General features: G+C 41.5%; 1 long non-coding RNA gene across 1 annotated transcript; it reads right to left on the bottom strand.

The window, feature by feature from the left end:
* Positions 1–6714: 6714 nt before the first annotated feature.
* On the bottom strand, positions 6715–12412 carry LOC129620559 (uncharacterized). Its single transcript, XR_008698551.1, has 4 exons — positions 12230–12412; positions 7588–7646; positions 7446–7501; positions 6715–6994 (listed from the first exon to the last, which is right to left on the bottom strand). It is a non-coding gene; the product is annotated as an uncharacterized LOC129620559 (long non-coding RNA).
* Between the last annotated feature and the right edge of the window lie 10178 nt (positions 12413–22590).

Genomic DNA, 22590 nt, shown 5'->3' with positions numbered 1-22590 from the left:
ATATATGCTTTATACTAGCCCCCTGGGAAACTGGACTGTGAATAATCTGATTCAGGAGGTTGTTTAAACCCTAAGAGACAAAACCTTTAATTAGCAAGTTAATTAGTAAGTGTTTCTAGTACCTAGGGAGGGCTGAGGCTTATGGAAAATTAACTCCATTTTTTTTTTTTTTGTCCATTTGAATATAGAGTCTGAGTTATTTGTAACCTTGCTATGTTGACTGAGAAAAACACACATGAAACTCCAAGGAAAGTTCTTTCCTGCACTTTTGCTTTATTGCAAACTAAGCTTAGTTGGGGAGGCAAAGGGCTGGGTGGACCCAATTCCCCATCTATGAGCTCAAATGTCACTGTCCATCCTTTAAAGTTATGCCCTGTGGGTATTTATCTCACCCACAGTGAATCACTCCTCAAACGTCTTCCTCTTCCCTAATTCCTAGTGACTGAACGGTAAGGCGTGTATGACCTATAACTAGAAGTCCAGAGAGTTCAGGCCTGTTTGATTCAGTGGCCCAGCCGTGCTACTAAGTCTCTGGTATGTTATCATTAATGTTGTCTTAACTCTCAGGCAAAAGTGGAAACAGTGACAGATTTTATTTTCTTGGGCTCCAAAGTCACTGCAGACAGTGACTGCAGCCATGAAATTAAAAGACATTTGCTCCTTGGAAGAAAAGCAATAATAAACCTAGACAGAGTATTAAAAAACAGATACATTACTTTGAGACAAAGGTCCATATAGTTAAAGCTTTGGTTTTCCAGTAGTTGTGTACAGATGTGAGAGTTGGATCAGAAAGAAGGCTGAGAGCTGAAGAATTGATGCTTTCAAATTGTAGTGCTGGGGACTTCTTTAGAGTCCCTTGGATAGCAAGGAGATCAAACCAGTCAATCCTAAAGGATATCAACTCTGACTATTCACTGGAAGGACTGATGCTGAAGCTCCAAAACTTTGAACACCTAATGCAAAGAGCTGACTCATTGGAAAAGACCCTGATGCTGGGAAAGATTGAGGGCAAGAGGAGGAGGGGATGACAGATGGTGAGATGGTAGGATGGCATCACCAAATCAATGGACATGAATTTGAGTCAGCTCTGGAAGATAGTGAAGGACAGGAAAGCCTGACATGCTGCAGTTTGTGGGGTTGCAAACAGTCAGACGTGACTTAGCTGCTGAACAACTCTCAGGCTGGGAGAAGGTGACTGAGGAGGCAGATATAATGGTGTCCTTAGGAAGCAAGACCATTTCTTCCTGTGCTTCCCAGCAGCTCTCAGCAGATTTCTCTAGAATCTCATTAGCAGAATTTTGTCACCAGCCTATTCCTAGCCAAATGCTGGCAAGGGTGATGGAATTACAAGATGACTTAATCTATCTTCAATAAAATTAGTATTGTGGGATCAATAGCTACCCATTCCCCTTTCCCATTTTTCCTGCTCTAGTAAAGTATGATTCATTTCTCCCCAGCCCTTGAAATCTTGAGTACTTTCTTGGAGGGAGTGTCCCCTAATCTCTTCTGAAAACTTCAGGCTGGTAGCATCATACCGTTCACTGTGTGGAAGCTTCTGGTGCAGAGAGGAAGAGACTTCAGGACCTGAGGGTGGAGCAGGCTGGGAACTCCACTGAGGAGTTCTGACTCCAGCCAAGAGCTCACTCTATTTATTTCTCTTTTCCTCCCAATATTATAATCATTTAAAAAGAAAGAAAAAGGAATCTTTCACTGTGGGAGCTAATCTTCCACCTCATGTTCGAAGCCTGTTATGTCAAGAGAATGTGCCTCTGCCTCCCGGTCTGGGTTCACCCCCTACAGCTTTCTCCTCATAACTTCCAACTGATTTGCCACAATAAGCCACACGTTGTGATGTGTGCTTACCAGCTCGACCTAAGCTAGCCAGCCATGGGATTAAACCATCACACTAATTGTTAAATATTTATTGGAGTAGAAAATGGGAAGACTCAAACAACAATCAGGGAAGAAGCTGGATCCATACACAGCCAAGGCCTGCAGAGATGAACTCAGAAGGAGGGAGAGAGGAACTTGGTGCTATGTCTGATGTCTGTGAAACTCTAAGTTCCAGGCCATGAGACTTGCCTCAGTTCTCATTGCTACTTGAACTCTAATAATGTGGAGCTGAAAAGGAAATGACTTGCACATTATCTGTACAGAGTATAGCTTACTTTATAGCTACAGAGCTCTACTATAGTCATTAATGGTCAACTATTATTATAATTCCAAATACATAGTTACAAAATATTACCTCCATTAGAAAGTACACATATTAACTTAATGAACAGAAGAGAACATTCACAAAAACTTATTTTTTTTCCAGCTAATAATGTAAAACTTGTACCTTACTGAAAAATTATAAAATGCAAAAACATGGCAAGAATAAAATAGCTGTAATTCCAGTGCCATCACTGGTTATAATCTGCTTTGTCTCACTCAAATAATTTTCCTATGCATATACCCACACATACACACACACATGCATGCTTATATTCATTGAGAATATAATACATTTTATTGTTCAGTCGCTCAATCTTGTCCAATTCTTTGTGACCCCATGGACTACAGCATGCCAGGCTTCCCTGTCCATCAACATGTCCCAGAGTTTGCTCAAATTCATGTCCATTGAGTCAATGATGCCATCCAACCACTTCATCCTCTGTCCTCCCCTTCTCCTCCTACCTTCAATCTTTCCCAGCATCAAGGTCTTTTCCAATGAGTCAGTTCTTTGAATCAGCTGGCCAAAGTATTGGAGCTTCAGCTTCAGTCCTTCCAATGAATATTCAGGGTTGATTTCCTATAGGAATCACTGGTTCAATCTCCTTGCTATCCAAGTGTCTTCTCCAGCACCATAGTTTAAAAGCATCAGTTCTTTGGTGCTCAGCCTTTTTTATTGTCCAGCTCTCACATCCATACATGACTACTGGAAAAACCATCAGTCAGTTCAGTTCAGTTGCTCAGTCGTGTCGGACTCTTTGCAACCCCATGAATCGCAGCACGCCAGGCCTCCCTGTCCATCACCAACTCCCAGAGTTTACCCAAACTCATGTCCATCGAGTCAGTGATGCCATCCAGCCATCTCATCCTCTGTCATCCCCTTCTCCTCCTGCCCCCAATCCCTCCCAGCATCAAGAGTCTTTTCCAATGAGTCAACTCTTCGCATGAGGTGGCCAAAGTACTGCAGTTTCAGCTTTAGCATCATTCCTTCCAAAGAAATCCCAGGGCTGATCTCCTTCAGAATGGACTGGTTGGATCTCCTTGCAGTCCAAGGGACTCTCAAGAGTCTTCTCCAACACCACAGTTCAAAAGCATCAATTCTTTGGTGCTCAACTTTCTTCACAGTCCAACTCTCACATCCATACATGACTACCGGAAAAACCATAGCCTTGACTAGACGAACCTTTGTTGGCAAAGTAATGTCTCTGCTTTTGAATATGCTATCTAGGTTGGTCATAACTTTCCTTCCAAGGAGTAAGCGTCTTTTAATTTCATGGCTGCAGTCACCATCTGCAGTGATTTTGGAGCCCATAAATAAAGTCTGACACTGTTTTCACTGTTTCCCCATCTATTACCCATGAAGTGATGAGACCGGATGCCATGATCTTCGTTTTCTGAATGTTGAGCTTTAAGCCAACTTTTTCACTCTCCATTTTCACTTTCATCAAGAGGCTTTTGAGTTCCTCTTCACTTTATGCCATAAGGGTGGTGTCATCTGCATATCTGAGGTTATTGATGTTTTTCCCAGAAATCTTGATTCCAGCTTGTGTCTAGGTTTATCATTGCTTTTCTTTGAAGGAGCAAATGTCTTTTAATTTCATGGCTGCAGTCACCATCCACAGTGATTTTGGAGCCCAAGAAAAGAAAGTCTGTCACTGTTTCCATTGTTTCCCCATCTATTTGCAATGAAATGATGAGACTGGATGCCATGATCTTCATTTTTCGAATGTTGAGTTTTTTCACTCTCCTCATTCACCCTCATCAAGAGGCTCTTTAATTCCTCTTCGCTTTCTGCCATAAGGGTGGTATCATCTGCATATCTGAAATTATTGATATTTCTCCTGGCAATCTTGATTCCAGCTTGTGTTTCATCCAGCCCAGCATTTCACATGATGTACTCTGCCTACAAATTAAATAAGCAGAGTGACAATATATAGCCTTGATATACTTACTCCCTTTCCCAATTTTGAACATACTATCTTATAAGTTGCTTTTTTTTCACTTTAAAGTATATCATGAACACTTTCCCATTTCATTAATTATTTCTCTTGAAATGTATTTTGGTTTTTCCTTAATAATTATTAGTCATCATGATGAACCTGCTATGTTTGGGGGAACTTGTGTTTTGTATACACAGAAATTATGGGAAAAAAAAATGGACTAGAGCCCAGATCTGTAGATTTTTAGCTTACATTCTAACAAACCATTCTACCTGATGCCTTTCATTTTCTCAAGTTTTCTGACCTTTTACATAATAATAGGACCACTCACTTGCCATCAGAAATGGTTGTAAACCCTGTTTTTTAAATTGCCATCAGCACGTCAGTCTCATAATCTGAAGTTATTTTGATTGTCCAGATAAATGTCCTTTGACTGGGGTCTGAGAGAAGATTCTTTTTCACAAGCCTTTCTTTGGGGAAACATCTTGCCCCAGTATGTTTTCCTAGTCCCTGAGGGCACATTGTTAATTCTGGGTACACACTGGCCCCTTTCTGCCAAACGGTAACACTTTCATCCCCCTTTCTTCCTGCCTAGCTGGGTCCTGCTGCCCCCAGCACTAGATGGGAAGTACCACCGTATGTGCAAATAATGCCACAGAGACCAGGGATATGAATGGGAAAGATGTGTTTAGAGAGTCCAAGGTGGAGTTATATATACATAGTTCTATATACTGGAATTTGGTGTAAAATCTTGACTTCAGCATTGAGAACTACCAACCATTTGACATAATGTTGCCCAGTGTCCTTCCTGTCAAAATGATCCATGATGAGTGTCTTCATTTCGTTATCATGGTCGTAATGCAGATTCCCTGATGTTGGGTAGTCACCTGTGTGGGAGCATTACTCATTTAATGAATATATACTAGGAGTCTGCTGGTGGCCAGTCATGGAGGAGGATGCATCAGGCAGACGCAGAGCTACCTGCAAGGAGTTAGAGTCTGGCAAGGATGCCCACGTCTAAACAGGTGAGTCCAGCATGGTGTCATAAAGGCCAGGCATGCACGAAGGGAGTGGGCTGAGGGGGCTGTGACCGCACCAAGGGGACACTTAACCCAACACTTAACCGCCTCCTGGGGAGGGGGTGGCAGCCAGGGAAAGCCTCCCAGAGGACGCCGTCTAGGCTGAGAATGGAAGGACCGCAGGGGTGGCCAGAGAAGACAGCAAGGGTGGGAGGAGTTGGGGGAGATATGACAGCAGGACGGTGACACCTGAAAACTCACAAAAGTCGCGAGCCATACAGATTCTTAAGGAGACTGTGGAGGGCTGCTCTTGTGCTTTCAGACATTCAACATACCCTACTCCAGGCCCCAGCTGTTCAAACCCTGAGAGAAAACATGTAGTGCTTGTCACTTAAAGGCATTCAGCAGGACAGAATTTCATTTATGGTATGTTTTATGGAGAGCGTTCCTAGCAAGCTTAGTGGTACGTTGACACTTGTTGTCCAGTCACTAAGTCATGTCCAGTTCTTTGCGACCCCATGGACTGCAGCACGCCAGGCTTCCCTGTTCTTCACTATCTCCCTGAGTTTGCTCAAACTCATGTCCATTGAGTCGATGATGCCATCCAACCATCTCATCCCCTGATGTCCCCTTCTCCTCTTGCCCTCAATCTTCCCAGCATCAGGGTCTTTTCTAATGAGTCGGCTCTTCACATTAACATTTAGAAACCACTAACTTGAGAGCTTTTGATTGCCCCCATGAAACAATTATATTCAGATAGCTAAATTCTGGGATAAAAGAAAATCCCAATTGTACATCAACTAAACTTCAACAAAAATAAATAATAAGAAGAAAAGAAAATCCCAGCAAATACTTTGATCCACTATACAACAGAGATGTCCTGTGGTGCATAGGGATACTTACCACTGGGCTTTTTGCTTTTATTAATGTCCCATTTTAACAGGTTTTTATCTTCTCTCTGTCCATGAGAATGTCAGATGTCTCTCCTCCCAAATGTCAGTATCCCTGCATACAGGATTTCTCTCCTCCTCCAATCAGATGTGGCCTTGAAACATAGGACCATGTTCGCTATAAGTACATGCAATATAAAAACATACAGTCTGTGAGTGAGGAATTCTCCTCTGAAAAATAAATTTCTGCCATTGGGCCTGAATATTGGGAGCATTTATGGTTTTCACTATTTCCAATCATTTTTCATTCCTTTGCAGTTGTGTTCTAAAGAGGAAAGCTTTCTAAGTAACTGAATTTATTTAGAAAGGTGAGGACCTCTGTGTTCTGAATACTGGCCATCTCATGTCTATTTCCTGATCTGTGGGCCTGTAAACATTCAGTGGGGTTGCAAGGACAGGGAATTGCCCTGATGGGTCAGAGTTGTAAGGTGGGGGCCAGAAACCTTATGATCCATGGATTAAGGGTGGTTTGTAGAGGGAAGCCAGAGAGGCCAGAAAAAAGCAGTTCAGTTCCAAAGAAAACTTCTAAAGTATCAAATCCAAGAGGTGAGTTAAAAGCTGCAAACCAAATAGACAAGAGACTGGTAGTTACTTATCACTTTTTATTGTGATTATGCTGTGTGATAAACAACCCCAAACTCAACAGTTGCAACAATAAACTTTCATTTCTTCATCTGTCTGTTAGGTGATTTGTGGCTCTGCTTGGCTTGGTTGGACTTGGTTGGGCTTGTCTAGACTTGGGTACAAGGATTTGGGTCCACATGGAGCAAGCAAATTGAGCAGTCATTAGCCAGAGTTTGTGGTCCTGGCCGAGCAGAGGAGGACAAAAGAGGAAACAGAAACAGATGATGCTTCTGTTCAGAATTTGCATCTGTCAAGAGTGGAAACAGAAACATATAATCCTACTCAGAACTTGTACCTGTCATTTCCTCCAGATGGCCCAATCCAGAGTCAATGGGTGGGGAAGACCACAGGGTGAACAGGAAGGGAAGGAAGAATTGTGGGGAAGGAAGAATTGTGAGCAAGTAACACATTCCACCATGATAGTTGGTAAGAAGAAATTTATTGGGAAATGCAAAGAGGGTGGAGGCTTAACATTTCAGGATATTGAAATGCAGATGAGAGAGCACCAGTAAGCTCTGGTTGACAGAGGCCTTTCTTATTGGGCCTGGTCACCCGAGAGGCCTGTTAAGGCCACAGAGTTGGGTGGGACAGCAGGTTCTATGAAAAGGCTTGCTTAGGTGGGATGACCAGCCCACCTAAGCAAGGCACCTGTGCTCTTCTGAAAGTTTATCTCACAACTAGGGGCTTGCTCTTGTTACCTTTCAGCATTCAGGACTCTTCGTCTTCATTGGGGATGAAAGCAGTCCTTTTCTGGCTGGGTGCACAAATACAAATTTACCAACTGGACCACAGTTAAATTTAATTGGATACTTTAACAACAACAAAAACTGATCGACTCACCTAATAAGTATTCAGGGATTCTAGTCGCAGTCCACATTATTCCCCTTCATGTCTTTTTCCTAGAATTACAGTTGTGTTTTTTTTTTTGCTTTTTTTTTTTTAATTTTTAAACTTTACATAATTGTATTAGTTTTGCCAAATATCAAAAAGAATCCGCCACAGGTATACATGTGTTCCCCACCCTGAACCCTCCTCCCTCCTCCCTCCCCATACCATCCCTCTGGGTCATCCCAGTGCACTAGCCCCAAGCATCCAGTATCGTGCATCGAACCTGGACTGGCAACTCGTTTCATACATGATATTTTACATGTTTCAATGCCATTCTCCCAAATCTTCCCACCCTCTCCCTCTCCCACAGAGTCCATATTTTGCAATATCATCAGTAACTCTCTACCATGATGATCATCACGTAAACTGTGAAGGCGATACCGTTCTCTCTGGCACCTTGACTTGAACATGTACCCCAGTGTTCCTCGCAGCACTGTTTATAATAGCCAGGACATGGAAGCAACCTAGATGTCCATCAGCAGACGAATGGATAAGAAAGCTGTGGTACATATACACAATGGAGTATTACTCAGCCATTACAAAGAATACAGTTGAATCAGTTCTAATGAGGTGGATGAAACTGGAGCCTATTATACAGAGTGAAGTAAGCCAGAAAGAAAAACACCAATATAGTATACTAATGCATATATATGGAATTTAGAAAGATGGTAACGATAACCCTGTATGCGAGACAGCAAAAGAGACACAGATGTATAGAACAGTCTTTTGGACTCTGCGGGAGAGGGCGAGGGCAGGATGTTATGGGAGAATGGCATTGAATCATGTAAATTATCACATGTGAAACGAATCGCCAGTCCAGGTTTGATGCATGATACAGGGTGCCTGCGGCTGGTACACTGGGATGACCCAGAGGGATGGGATGGGGAGGTAGGTGGGAGGGGGGTTCAGGATGGGGAACACGTGTACACCTGTGGCGGATTCATGTCAATGTATGGCAAAACCAATACAATATTGTAAAGTAAAAAAAAGGAAAGAAAGAAAATCCCAAGTCATCTGAGTTATCTATTGTGTTGTCAATACGGGCACCTTCACCTGTATAATGTTTCTTGCTTCCTTCTCCCATCTATTCCTGCCTACACCTGGCACTTATCACCTCTCACCTGAACAGTTGCAAGCACCCTAATCAGTCACTCCACTCCACTTTGGCATTACTTTATGGGATTTTTTTTTCCCTTAAACTTTAATTTTGACATATTTTTGGTTCTACAGAAAAGTTTTAAGAAAAGTGCCAAGAATTCAAGACTATCTTTCAGCCAGATCCTTCAAATATTAATATTTTATCACATTTTATATTTTTTTCTCTCTGGGTAGATAGATAGATACACATACATCCCACATATGTGTAGTTGATATATATATTACATACACATACATAATTAATTAATGCATCTATATTTCTGAACCATTTGTCAGTTGCAGAAATACGTCCTTTTACCCCTAAATGCTGAAGAGGACATTTCCAAATATCCTCCCTAACACTCTGCCTCACTTGCCTTTTAGATAAACCCATTATATTATGTAATCCTTATTCTCTGCCTGCCTTCCCACTTGACTACTTGCTTATTGTCTGTTACCATGATTTCCAGAAACTGCCTGTTGGACTGAGTTCCCTCCAACACTAATAGGCGGATCTGTCTTCTGATGTCCAAACTCCCCTTCAATAGGTGCACTTTTACATCTGGATTCTTTCCAAGTTATCCTAACTTGCCTTTCCTGGCCCTAGGTAGCCATACAATCTCTCATCCCTGCAGAGTATTAGCTAATTAAACAACCATATGTGTAGTCTGTTGATTGCTGGCTCAATCACAGCTTGACAGGAGCTCTCTAGAGAATACTGAAGGGCTCTAGACTTACTGCTGTACTGCTCAACTTTTTTATTTTTATATTTTAATCAAGGACTAAAGGAAACTAGAAAAAGAATACTCATCAAATTTTCAGATGATCTGCAGCCTTGGGAAATAGTAACTATGAATGAGTGAAAGTTGCTCAGGTGTGTCTGGCTCTTTGCAACCCCATGGATTATACAGTTCATGGAATTCTCCAGGCCAGAATGCTGGCGTGGGTAGCCATTCCCTTCTCCAAGGGATCTTCCCAACCCAGGGATTCGAACCCAGGTCTCCCGCATTGCAGGTGGACTCTTTACCAGCTGAGCCACCAAAAGGAGTCAGACTTTTGATATTTTGAGAATATTCTAAGACTACTATGAAAGGGCAAAACAAATAATATGAGTATTAATGTTAATACTTTATTGTCTTATTAAGTGTACTTAATAATACTTTATCAATACATTATTATACAGTATTAATACTTTATTAATACATTATTAAGTGTAATGACCTTTACTTAGGTTCTAAAATGTAACTTCTCAAGTACAGGAAAGGAAAAATCTGGTTGTCGGTGATTTACACTTGATAATCCAGCAATATAGAACCACCAATAGTTCCTTTTTACACCATGCTGTCTCTCATTCTCTGGGCCTTCCCTTGACATTTTTCTTTCATCTAGAAAGTCTTTCCCAGTTCTTTCATCTACTCGAGTCTTTCTCATATTGTAAGACTCAGACAGCCACCTCCTTCAGAGGTCTTGTTCCTCTTCTATGGCTCCTATGGCTCCTCCATCATCGTACTGATCATATTAGATGGCCTTTGATCATCGCCCATAAGGAGGCTGTGAGAACTCTGAGATCTGGATTAGATCGTCTTCATATTTTCTACCTAGTGCTTAGCCCAGGCCATAGCAAATAGGAAATAATAAGTGAAAGTGCTGAAACAGTCTTGGTCTTCTTCATAGCTTTCTCTTGTTCTTTGGGCTCATTCCTGGAAGACCTAAAATTGCTCCAAGTTTTCATTCTGGATATCACCTCTTTAACCTGTGTTGCAACCTTGCCTGTTTCTGCTTGAAACCATTTCACTATGGATCTTGGTTTTTATCTTGACTTGCTCCTTAGCTGTTAAATTTCTATTTTTCCCTTGCTTTCTGGCCTGCCCTCATTCAGGACTCCTTTTTCCATTTCTCCTTAGCCTGGGCCCCCAAACTTAGGACAAGGGCCAGCCTGGTTCACTTCTCTGTCCACATGCCCAGATTCTGTTCCAGAGACCCAGCAAATGTAAGAGACATTTCCTTAACTAGCCCTCCCTTGTCCCCTCTCCCTTCCCACTGCACAGTATAGTTCTCTTGGCCAGGATGGTGGCTGGAACAGCAATTTCTAGGGCTTTAGTTGATCCTGGATACCAAATATTCTTGGCTTCCCAGGTGGCATTAGTGGTAAAGAACCTGCCTGCCAATGCAGGAGACATAAAAAATGTGAGTTTGATCCCTGGGTCAGGAAGATCCCCTGGAGGAGAGCATGGCAACCCACTCTAGTATTCTTGCTTGGACAGTCCCATGGACAGAGGAGCTTGGTGGGCTACCATCCATATGATTGCAAAGAGTCGGACATGACTGAAGCGACTTAGCATGCACACACACCAAATATTCTATAGAGTGTACCCTATGAGAGAAGTCAGGCTACATAATTTCTAAGGTCTCTTTAGCTTCTGCAATTCTGATTCCACAAACTTATAAAGCACCCATTTCAGCCTATTTTCTAGTTGCCTGATTGGTCCTACTATATTCCAGACTCCTTGCATATACGGATATTTTATCTTATTCACATTTTCTACACTTAGAAGGATACACACATTACAAACAGATTTACTCAATAGGTATCTGTTGGGAAATGAATGGATGAATTGATGAAAGGATCAAACAAGAACCCGTGAACTTCTCTAGGAGTTTTTTTGTGATCTTGAGAAGGTCCTCATTTTTTTTCTCTAATTAATGAAGTGGACATTAACTAATAATCCTTCTGCCTGCAGTGTTAGAGGAAATAGCTAGTGTATGAATCTAAAAACACTGGAAACGTAAAAATGTTAGACAAAAATCATACTAAAAGAGTACTTCACCAATGATCTTTGCTCCTGTCTCAAATCCTTCTATTAAAATTTGGCTTTTTTTTTTTTTCAAATTATGGAATTTTATAGCAGACATTTAGGGCTTCTGTGGTGGCTTAACTGGTAAAGAATCTGCCTGCAATGCAGGAGACCTGGGTTTGATTCCTGGGTTGGGAAGATCCCTGGAGAAGGGAATGGCTACCCACTCCAGTATTCTTGCCTGGAGAATTCCATGGACTGTATAGTGCATGGGGTTGCAAAGAGTCGAACACGACTGAATGACTTCCACTTTTCACAGCAGACATTAAGGCTCAGATGCATTTTTATCTAAGAGATTAGTTTTTTTTTACTATTATATTCCTTGTAATAAATCATAACAGAGACATAAAACTTTTTTGTAGCATGAGGTAGAATACATTAAGTGAATAATATAGCTTTAGTTCTACTACCTAAAGTCAATGAGATAAATAAAAAATATCCACTTCCTTGTTAATTATCAACAACAGTAGCAGCAGCGTAAACACGTACTTATTGGGGTCAAATCTAGAGATCATTCACTTATTTTAGATGATATGAATTTTGTCCTTGCAGTGGACATCTGCTGAGTTACTTGCCCCAACCCCCAACCCTATCCTACTCACCCTGCTTGCAGTCATGGTTATGTGGACCTGGATGAACCCTTGCCCAAAGCTCATTTATAGACTCTTCCTTTAAAATTTGAATTTGAAATTAAATGTCAGGCCCTCTCCCTGCAGTTGTGTCCATAAAATGTCCACTTTGATGTTCATTTCTGCTATATTTTCCACTGCCTTTTAAATAATCAGAGGAAACCTTCTTCATGTATTCATTGTTTTTAATTATCTCCCTAATGTGTGTGCATATATTATTGGTCAATGCTGATTGCAGCTTTCTGGAGAATATTGAGTTAATGTTACTTTGGTTAATATTTAGGTTGCAAGTAATACTGGAAACACTTAAAGAAAAAAGAGGAAATTTAAAAAAATTATTTATTTATTTTTGGCTGTGCTGGGTCTTCATTGCTACACAGGCTCTTCTCTAGTTGCAGGGCATGGGCTTCTCATTGCGGTGGCTTTTCCTATTTATAGCAGAGCACGGGCCGTAGGTTTCAGGGCTTTAGTAGTTGCGGCTTGTGGGCTTAATAATTGTTGTTCCCAGGCTCTAGAGCACAGGTGCGACAGGTGTGGTGCACTGGCTTAGGTACTTTATGGCAAGTGGAATCTTCCTGGATCAGGGATCGAACCTGAGTCTCCTGTATTGGAAAGTGGATTCTTTACCACTGAGCCACCAAGGAAGCCCGAGAAAATTTATTTGAATATCATCAGAGTATCTAGTGAAATCCAAGAACACAGAACCAGACAGTGACAGTATCAGGGCAAGAATCCTGTCTGTTTATTAATTATTAATCCTATCTGCTTAGACGATGGTTGAAATTCAATTATTACCTCCCCCCCCCCTTATCGCCTAGTTATTTTCAGTAATTGTTGGCCTTCAGGTTCATTTCAAGTAGGTTTGTGAAGGCTGTTTTGGCTGAAAACATCTACTTATAAATCAGAGTGTTTTATTTGCCATCAACAGTGAAAGCTTATTTTCCAAGCTTCCTATCAATCTCAGTAACAAAGAATCCCTATTAATGATACCCCTCCCCTTTTTATAAAATAGTCGAATAATTATTACTCAGGTTCTTCAATATCCCAAATTACTTCCTGAATTATTTACAAGAAATTTAAAAGAAACTATAAGTAGTTTATATTTTATGGTTTCTTTATTCTGTAAAAATTGTGAGTTTGTATTTTCTTCATATGAAAACGCTGTTTACCAAAATGTTGAACTCATCAGAGGGAAGGCAGAGGATAAGATTAACTCCTTGCCACCAGAGGGCGATCTAACCTAATTATGGGGATGCTCAGATCTCACGAAGGGTGATGGATGGATCAGAATTGGTTGTTGCTGTTTATTCGCTGTCAGTGTCCAACTCTTTGCGACCCCATAAACTGCAGCACGCCAGGCTTCTCTGTCTTTTACTATTTCTCGGAGCTTGCTCAAATTCATATCCATTGATTCAATGATGCGATCTATCTCATCCTCCGACTTCCCCTCCTCCTTCTGCCCTCAATTTTCCCCAGCATCAGGGTCTTTTCCAGTGAATTGGCTCTTTGCATCAAGCGGCCAAAGTATTGGAGCTTCAGCTTCAGTGGATAGATATTGGAGATGAATGAGCTGAATCTGGAGGGAGCCTCCAATTGTTGAGGGAGAATATCACCAACGAGAACACACATTTGGAAAATTAAGCATTCACATTCTTACAGTCTTCCATCTCCCCCTCTTCATACTTCCTTGTTTCTAAAAACCTGTTCATTTATTAAGGACATACTTACTATTTGCTACTTGATATTTTAATGTCTTGTCTTGGTTATTTTTAAACCTTGCCATTGCCTCATTGTTATTGCAATAACAAAAGTTTCTTTAGGTCAAAGCTCATGTAGAGGTCTTCCCTGGTGGTCCAGTGGTTAGGACACCATGCTCCCACTGCAGGGTGTGTGGGTTCAATCCCTGGCTGGGGAGCTAAGATCCCCCATGCCATGTGACCAAAAAAAAAAAAAAAAAAAAAGAAGAAGAAGAAGAAAAGATTAGATAGAAAATAACGCACTATAGTATTTGCAACTCACTGCCTAAAATTGACGGAGAAGACAATGGCAACCCACTCCAGTACTCTTGCCTGGAAAATCCCATGGATGGAGGAGCCTGGTGGGCTGCAGTCCATGGGGTGGTGAAGAGTCGGGCACGACTGAGTGACTTCACTTTCACTTTTCACTTTCCTACATTGGAGAAGGAAATGGCAACCCACTCCAGTGTTCTTGCCTTGAGAATCCCAGGGACGGGGGAGCCTGGTGGGCTGCGGTCTATGGGGTCGCACAGAGTCGGACACGACTGAAGCGACATGACAGCAGCAGCAGCCTAAAACTGAAAGATGGTCTCGAGCCACTCCTAACATGTAGGGACCCCTCCTGCTTTAATGATGCACTGAAGCATTTGTTCTATTTTCTCCCCTGTTACTACAGCAACAAAGTTCTGGTGACTTAGCCCTAATTCTAATCCACATTTTCCTCCTTTGTCCAGTAGTGATGGAAACAGCTTGTTAAACACAGAAAGTTTTGTTTTATCTTTCCTCGGTTTTTCGCTCTTCCTATTAAACAATATGCATTCTTTTTAGCTTCTTTTCAGACATTACTTGGAGTTACAACTCTCTAGCTTCGTTGTTATTTCAGTGCCCTTTTCTGAAACAAGCAAGTCAGTTGATTTCACATTCAGCACTCTTTCATTCCAACCCTCTGCATTAATTTGCCTCTTTGGGTGCCTTGGTGAAGTGATGGGTGTTCGTTGTTTTCTTCAGTTTTACTTTAAACTCACACCAGAACCAGCCGTTTGGTGTGAAATTATTCTGCTTGCCATTCCTTCAGCAGAACAGGAGAGCAGTCCCCAAACCTGTCTCCAGACAAACAGCAGATCATTACCTGAAACTGGCCCTTTGATTCTCAAATGCAGATACCAGGCGAGTCACAGTCCCCTTGCTGCTGAAAGATCTTTTTTTGGGCAGGCTGATGACAGGGCTCAGCCTACAGGAGCCTGGGGAGGAGAGAAGACTTTGAAGTTAGGTGGCTGCCGTCCTGTCCTCGGTGCGCATCGCTCATAGCATTCATCTCTAATAATATCTCATGAAGACAGTCTTTCCTGGGAAACAAATCAGGTGACTGCTGCAATCTGTGTGACAGGCTTCCAAGACGTGTGTCACACTGCAAATATGTGGGCATTAAGGAATATGTTTTCCTGGCTCCAGACATGAAAACCAACTCTGTGCTGACAGTTAACCAGTGGCCCAAAGATCCTTGGCAAACAAACACGCTGCCCGGTCAGCGCCGTGCCCTTCCCCTCCAGCAAGAGAAGCTCCTGTTCCAACTCAAACAGCATCTTGTTGGATTGAAGGGGATTGTCCCAAACTCACACACAGCAGAAGGTCAAAGTGGAAGCACTGTGTCTTTAATGCCCCAGTGGTTGTCCTGCATTTCCAGGCTTTTGATGAGAATGAAAAAAGAAGCAAGACAAATCTGTGTTTTCCTTCCTCATCCACAGCAAGCACTGTGGGAGACAATGGGTCTCTCTAGTGCTTCGAATATTAAACATTAACGATCAAGTAGGAGCAGAAACTTCATTTTCTGGCCCCTCTATTCTGCCTAACACAAAAAAGTGTCAGGCGTATAAGAGCAATAGTATTTCACATTTTTTTTCAGGTGTTTCATGGTGCCAGGCCCCTTTGCTGAACATTTGGCATACATTATATCATTTAATATTCACCACAACCTTTTCAACTTGTATTATTAGTATTCCTATTTTACAGATAGGGACACTGAGGTTGGTAGAGTGCAAGAAATTTGCTTAAGATCTCACAGTGAGTAGGATGAGCTTTGATTCAGCACTTGTAACTGTACTTTAGTCTGGACTTAAAAACTGTACAAGATAGAGCATGTACACAGTCAGTACACCCTGGGTTATATATCACCAGTCTCTAATCTGTAGTTGATCTAAGATCCAGACTGTAAATATTGGTGTCCTGGCCTGTTAGTTTCTTGAACCAAAGGAAAACTTCAGAATCTCCCGGACCTAGTGACTCCATCCATGCACTGAGAAAAGGCTGCAGGCTCTAGGCTGTGTGTGTGTGTGTGTGTGTGTGTGTGTGTGTGGTGGGGTAAGGGGCAGAGATTCCCACAAGTGTCATTCAAGTTTCCACCGGAGAAATAGAATCAATGAGTTCTGCATTTATCTATACATCTATACACATATATGGATGCCGATGGCCCCCAACTTATGATGACTTGGCTTATGATTTTTTGACTTTACAATGGTACAAAACTGTTCACGTTGTAGCTTTTGAGACTGATATTAAGTTTCTTGAGCTGCATGACAGAGACCTCCTTACTTCAAACTAATACATTCTGCACAATTGAAGATCAACAGACATCAGTCAATGCATCTTATACAGTGTGTATGGTGTACTCACGGTCCTTCTAGGCTCTGTAGAAGACAAAGAAGGAATATAAAACACAGCCTCTGATGTGGATTTGACCATTAAGGAGAGGAACAGGCTTGAGGTTCCTTGTCACTCTGCTTCCAATTCCTGAGGCTGGCCAGTCACACCCCACACCCACACCCCCACCCCCGGGGTACACTGTGCTTCTGGGTCCAACAGAAACATAATCAGTGATGTATAACCACAGTTTCTCAAGCATTTGGTTTTAGAATTCTTTACTCTCTTCAAAATTACTGAGAACACAAAGAGCTTTTGTTTATATGGGTTATAGCTAATGATATTTCTCATATTAGAAATTAAAACAGATCAAATTTCTAAAAATAGGCATGTATTAACTCATTTAAAATAATAATAAACTCATTGTGTGTAACGTTTTATGTAAAATATTTTTTCCTGAAAAAACTAGTGAGAAAAAGACCACAATGATACATTTTTTCAAATCTCTTTCATGGATGACAGTAAAAGAGAACATGACTCTTAAATCTGCCTTTTCATTTCTAATATGTTCTAATATGCTGGTTTGGTTGAAGTGGATGAAGAATATATAGTATCACACAGAAATATAGGTGGACATGGACAACCTAGCAGACCCCTTGAGAGTGTGTTGGGGACCTGTTGGGATCTTGAGACCACACTTTGAGATGACTGATCTTTATGTGGATCTTTAACCATTTTGCATGGTTTAATATCAGTCTGTGACCATGTATGGGAAAAGGCATAGGAATGTGTATGAATATGGGTAGTTGATTAGGTGGCTGAGTAATAGGATTTGAGGAGCGTGAGGAGGACCTCCTGCCCCAAGGTATTCTCTTTCACTGCCCCTCATGGTACATGAACCTGACCATTTGTCTTATCACTGGGTTAAGACACTGGATGCTCTTATTTAAATGTAAACTTACCAATCGGTCTTCAAGTAAACCTGTACGAAATGGCATAAATTGCAATGCTCAGAACTAGGAATGTAAATGTGAATAAAACAGAATAATAGAACGATGTATTGGCAATGAGGTCCCTGAGAGAATAGAAAACATGACAATAAAGCTTTGATGGGACAGGGAAGAGTGACTGAAAAAAGTCTGAAGATGGTGTTACCAGGGACTAATTCAGACGAGAGGGGAAATGGCCAGCATGCATAACCTGAGGGACATCCAGAATTTTCATCGCAAAAGAAAAGTATCACTAACAATTCATTTCTTTACATTAATCAACTCCTCTTTTAAAATGAACGCGAGCCTGCCTCTCCCAACCACTATAGAGACTACTTTCAGAACTGTTGGACATTCCCACCTGCATCATTCTGGGTGCTACCAGAGAAATAGAATCAGCAAGCTGTGTGTTTATCTATATATCTATAATTCCATGGACAGAGGAGCCTGGTGGGCTACAGTCATGGGGTCACAAACATGCATGCCTGCATACTCATATACGGATACAGACAGTCCCCAACTTATGACAGTTTGACTATGATTTTTGACTTTACAGTGGTGCAGTAGAAATCATACTTCATATTCTGATCTTTTCCCAGGCTAGTACAATACTCTCTTGTGATGCTGGGCAAGGGCAGCTCTCGGTCAGCCATACAATCAGTAGGATAAGCAGCTGATGCACTTACAACCATCCTGTACCCTTCAGCCACTCTGTTTTCCACTTTCAGTACAATATTAAATAAATCAATGAGATATTCAACACTTTATTATGAGAGAGGCTTTTTGTTCAATGATTTTGCCCAACTGGAAGCTAATGTAAGTATTTTGAGCATGTTTAAAGCAGGCTTAGGCTAAGCTATGATGTTTGGTAGGTTGGGTGTAGTAAATGCATTTTTCACTTAAGATATTTTCAATTCACATTGCATTTATTGATACATTGTTTTGCTGTTGTTTAGTCACTAAGTCGAGTCTGACTCCTTTGTGACCCCATGGACTATAGCCTGCCAGGCTCCTCTGTCCATGGGATTTCCCAGGCAACAATACTGGAGTGGGTTGCCACTTCCTCCTCCAGGGGATATGTATATGAAAAGAAATTGACTTAGGTGATTGTGGGAACTAGGCAAGTTCTAAATCTGCAGGGCAAGCTATCAGGACAAGAAATCTGGAAACTCTCAGGCAGGAGCTGACGTTGCAATCTACAGGCAAAATTTCTTCTTCCAGGAAACTTCAGTTTCAACAGTTTAGATCAGTCCCACTCATATTATTCAGGATAATCTCCTTTACATAAAATCAATGGACTATAGATCTTAATCACACCACAAAGTATCTTCACAGCACCAACAGATGAGTGTTTGAATGAACAGCTGGGTCCCATGGTCCAGCCACACTGACATAAAAATGACCACCTACCACCTTCTGGTGAATTTGTTTGATCTTGACTTCTTCCTTCCTAAAACCTTTTTATAAATTAAAACTTAAAAACAACCTAGGGAGAAAAAAGGATAAAAGATTAATATATACATAAATATATGGGGAAACAGTGGAAACAGTGTCAGACTTTATTTTTCTGTGCTCCAAAATCACTGAAGATGGTGACTGCAGCCATGAAATTAAAAGATGCTTACTCCTTGGAAGGAAAGTCGTGACCAACCTAGATAGCATATTGAAAAGCAGAGACATTGCTTTGCCAACAAAGGTCCGTCTAGTCAAGGCTATGGTTTTTCCAGTGGTCATGTATGGATGTGAGAGTTGGACTGTGAAGAAAACTGAGCGCTGAAGAATTGATGCTTTTGAACTGTGGTGTTGGAGAAGACTCTTGAGAATCCCTTGGACTGCAAGGAGATCCAACCAGTCCATTCTGAAGGAGATCAGCCCTGGGATTTCTTTGGAGGGAATGATGCTGAAGCTGAAACTCCAGTACTTTGGCCACCTCATGCGAAGAGTTGACTCATTGGAAAAGACTCTGATGCTGGGAGGGATTGGGGGCAGGCGGAGAAGGGGATGACAGAGGATGAGATGGCTGGATGGCATCACTGACTCGATGGATGTGAGTCTGAGTGAACTCCGGGAATTGGTGATGGACAGGGAGGCCTGGTGTGCTGCGATTCATGGGGTCGCAAAGAGTTGGACACGACTGAGCGACTGAACTGAACTGAACTGATACCTCAGGAGAGACTAGAAAGAGAAAGCTAGTCAGGTGGGAGGGGAATGGATGAGAGACAGATAAATTGTGAGAGAGACCCAAAATCAGAGTGGGAAAGACAAAGGACAGGAAGACAAAAAGAGGGAAGAGGGATTGTTCCTCAGGTTAATTTCTCTCATCATTAACTTTACAGTGGGAATTAGAGAAATAATTATCCCCAGCTTTTCATTTTCCTTGTCCTTGGAGCTAAATGGCAAAGTTTGCAAGGTAGGGAAACATAATTCCCAAAGCATAAGTGATCTGAAAATTATTAACTTTAGCTAGTCTCAGGCTAAGACATTCCATCTCTATGCCCTTTGTTGACACAGGTTTGGTTCTTCTGAATTTGACCATAAAGAAAACTTGTCCTTTTCCTCTCTTGATCAGTGTCTTAGGCTCTGAAGTCAGACCGTGTGGAATGCATCATGCCCTCAATGATCCTGCTCCCTGGTACTGACAACTTTTGTATTAATATTATACACTCTGAGAGTGGGTGGGACCGTGTAAAGTATGAGATAATACATACTGTTTTAAGTCACTAAGTTTTGGAGTCATTTGTAATACAGCAATGGATAACGAATACAAGCTGCCTGTATTTAAATCTCACCACTGATTCACTATGTGACCTTGGGCAAGTAACTTTAATTCTGTGCCTTAGCTAACTCAATTGTAAAATGTGGACAATATTAATAATACTGACTATATAAGACTATTGTAGGACTAAATGATTTAATACATATAGAAACAAAATAGTGCCTGGCACACAGTCAATATGAGCTTACTACCACTACAGTGGCTATTACGATTATTATCATCATCACCGTTAAAAGTTTAGGGAAGGATCATTGTGTATATCCTTCCAGAGAAACACACAGTCACCTCCAGATAATTAAGACTAACCGCTGCTCCTTAGGGAGTTAGACTTACATTTTCAACATTAACTTCCCAAGCTCGTGCTAGCTTCATGTGATTCTAAATTTGGAATGGCATGTCCACATACACAGGTGGTCCCAGAGAGCCTAGTGCCTCAAGGAGCCCAGAATATCCTGAAACATTTCTGAAGTATTTGGAAAATGACCTCTAAAGTGATCCTTTTGTATCTGTTCCCTTTCATCCTGGTGTGATTTTACCCAAGGATTTCCAGCACCCAGTTATGGATTTATCTGATTAAAAAAATTGGAGAAGACCTCTGGCCTCAGGGATTGGCAAGCCATCACTTAACCGGAACTCTGTGAAGAGCCTGCATCTGCCTTTCCTGTGATCTACTCCAGACGCTTGCAGAGTTTTTTCTCTGGGGATGCTAAAATGGGAGGAGGTGGGTCGGGGTGTTGGGGGGTGGGCAGAGGAGTGTCTGCAAGAGGGAAAGGCCAAATTAAAGGATCGTTATTGGCCATCTCTCCTTACCTGTAAATAAAGAATAATATTTTACTCTCTTTACTTTCCTAAGCTGTCATCAGAAATGAATGAATGAATGAATATCTGAATGATGATATCTTTAACACATCTGTTACAGTGTAAGGAGGCTTCAGGTAATGAATACCTTTGATAAAAAAAAAAAAAAAAAAAAAAAAAAAAAAAAAAAAACTGCCAAAAGGTAACAGATGGAATGTTAAGTACTAGCTGAATGAGCCCTGCAATTTTTGCAGAAATGGGGCTGAACTCAGATCTCAAGGAATTCTTCTTCTCCTAGAGATCCAAGAATGCCATAAATGCACCATCTGTTGACCAAGGCAAGGAAGCTGTCACTCAAATGGATCTCAATCTATTCTCTTTTGTCCCTTTCCAATTTGTTTTCTCTAAGCTTGCAACAGCTGCTGGGATAGAAGGAGCCTTAGAAGCAGTCCCCATAACAGTGCTGATACTCAGAAGAAAAAAACTATCAATATAAGTGCTTTAAATCAGTCTGCAGGATCTAATGTGACTATTTCAAATTTCAAGTAATTAAAAGAGTTCTTTGTCTCCTCTTTGCTTGAAATGAAGGCATCAAGTATAGTGATTTGGTGTGGGTTTGAAATGAGATAGACTATGGTGCAAATTCAAATTTAACTTTAGAGATATTCCTTAACCTCCACTCTTAATCTCCTCATCTATAAAGTGGTAATAAAAATGCCTACCTCAAAGAGTTGTTGATAGTTATTATGATATGAAAGGTAATGTTTAAGATGGAAAATCTGTGCAGGGGTGGAGAGAGAGACTGAAAGCTGGATCTGCCTTTAGGAGTGCTGGTTTAGGGAGAATGGCAACACAGCTAGCATAAATCACATTGCATATTCCAGGGTAACTGACAGACCTTCCAAAGCAGCAAGTCCCAGCCCCTAGGCTTTCGGCATTGATACCTAGCATCTAGGACACTCTTGGGCGATAACTGGCATCTAGAAAACACTTGGGCCCAATCAGTGTATTGCTACCTCTTGTAAACTCTACTCTGCCTTTGTTCTTGTAACTGACAACTAATCGTCATGTTGTTGTTCAGTCACTAAGTCGTGTCTGACTCTTTGCGACCCCATGGGCTGTAGCCCGCCAGCCTTCTCTGCCTATGGAATTTTCCAGGCAAGAATACTGAAGTGGGTTGCCATTTCCTCCTCCAGGGGATCTTCTCGACCCAGGGATCGAAAATGCGTCTCCTGCACTGGCAGGTGGATTCTTTACCACTGCACCACCTTGGGAAGACAGCCGGCATATAGGGCTGAGTTTCATCCTATTTACTCCCTAGCATCCATTCTGACAGCCCCAGTTTATGGCAATCTCAGCCTTTCAAACAACTTCTACTCCACTTGCTGGACACTGAGA

The sequence above is a fragment of the Bubalus kerabau genome, chromosome 10 (genome assembly GCF_029407905.1).
Source record: "Bubalus kerabau isolate K-KA32 ecotype Philippines breed swamp buffalo chromosome 10, PCC_UOA_SB_1v2, whole genome shotgun sequence".
NCBI lineage: Eukaryota > Metazoa > Chordata > Mammalia > Artiodactyla > Bovidae > Bubalus > Bubalus kerabau.
This window is presented reverse-complemented; position numbering and strand designations above follow the sequence as displayed.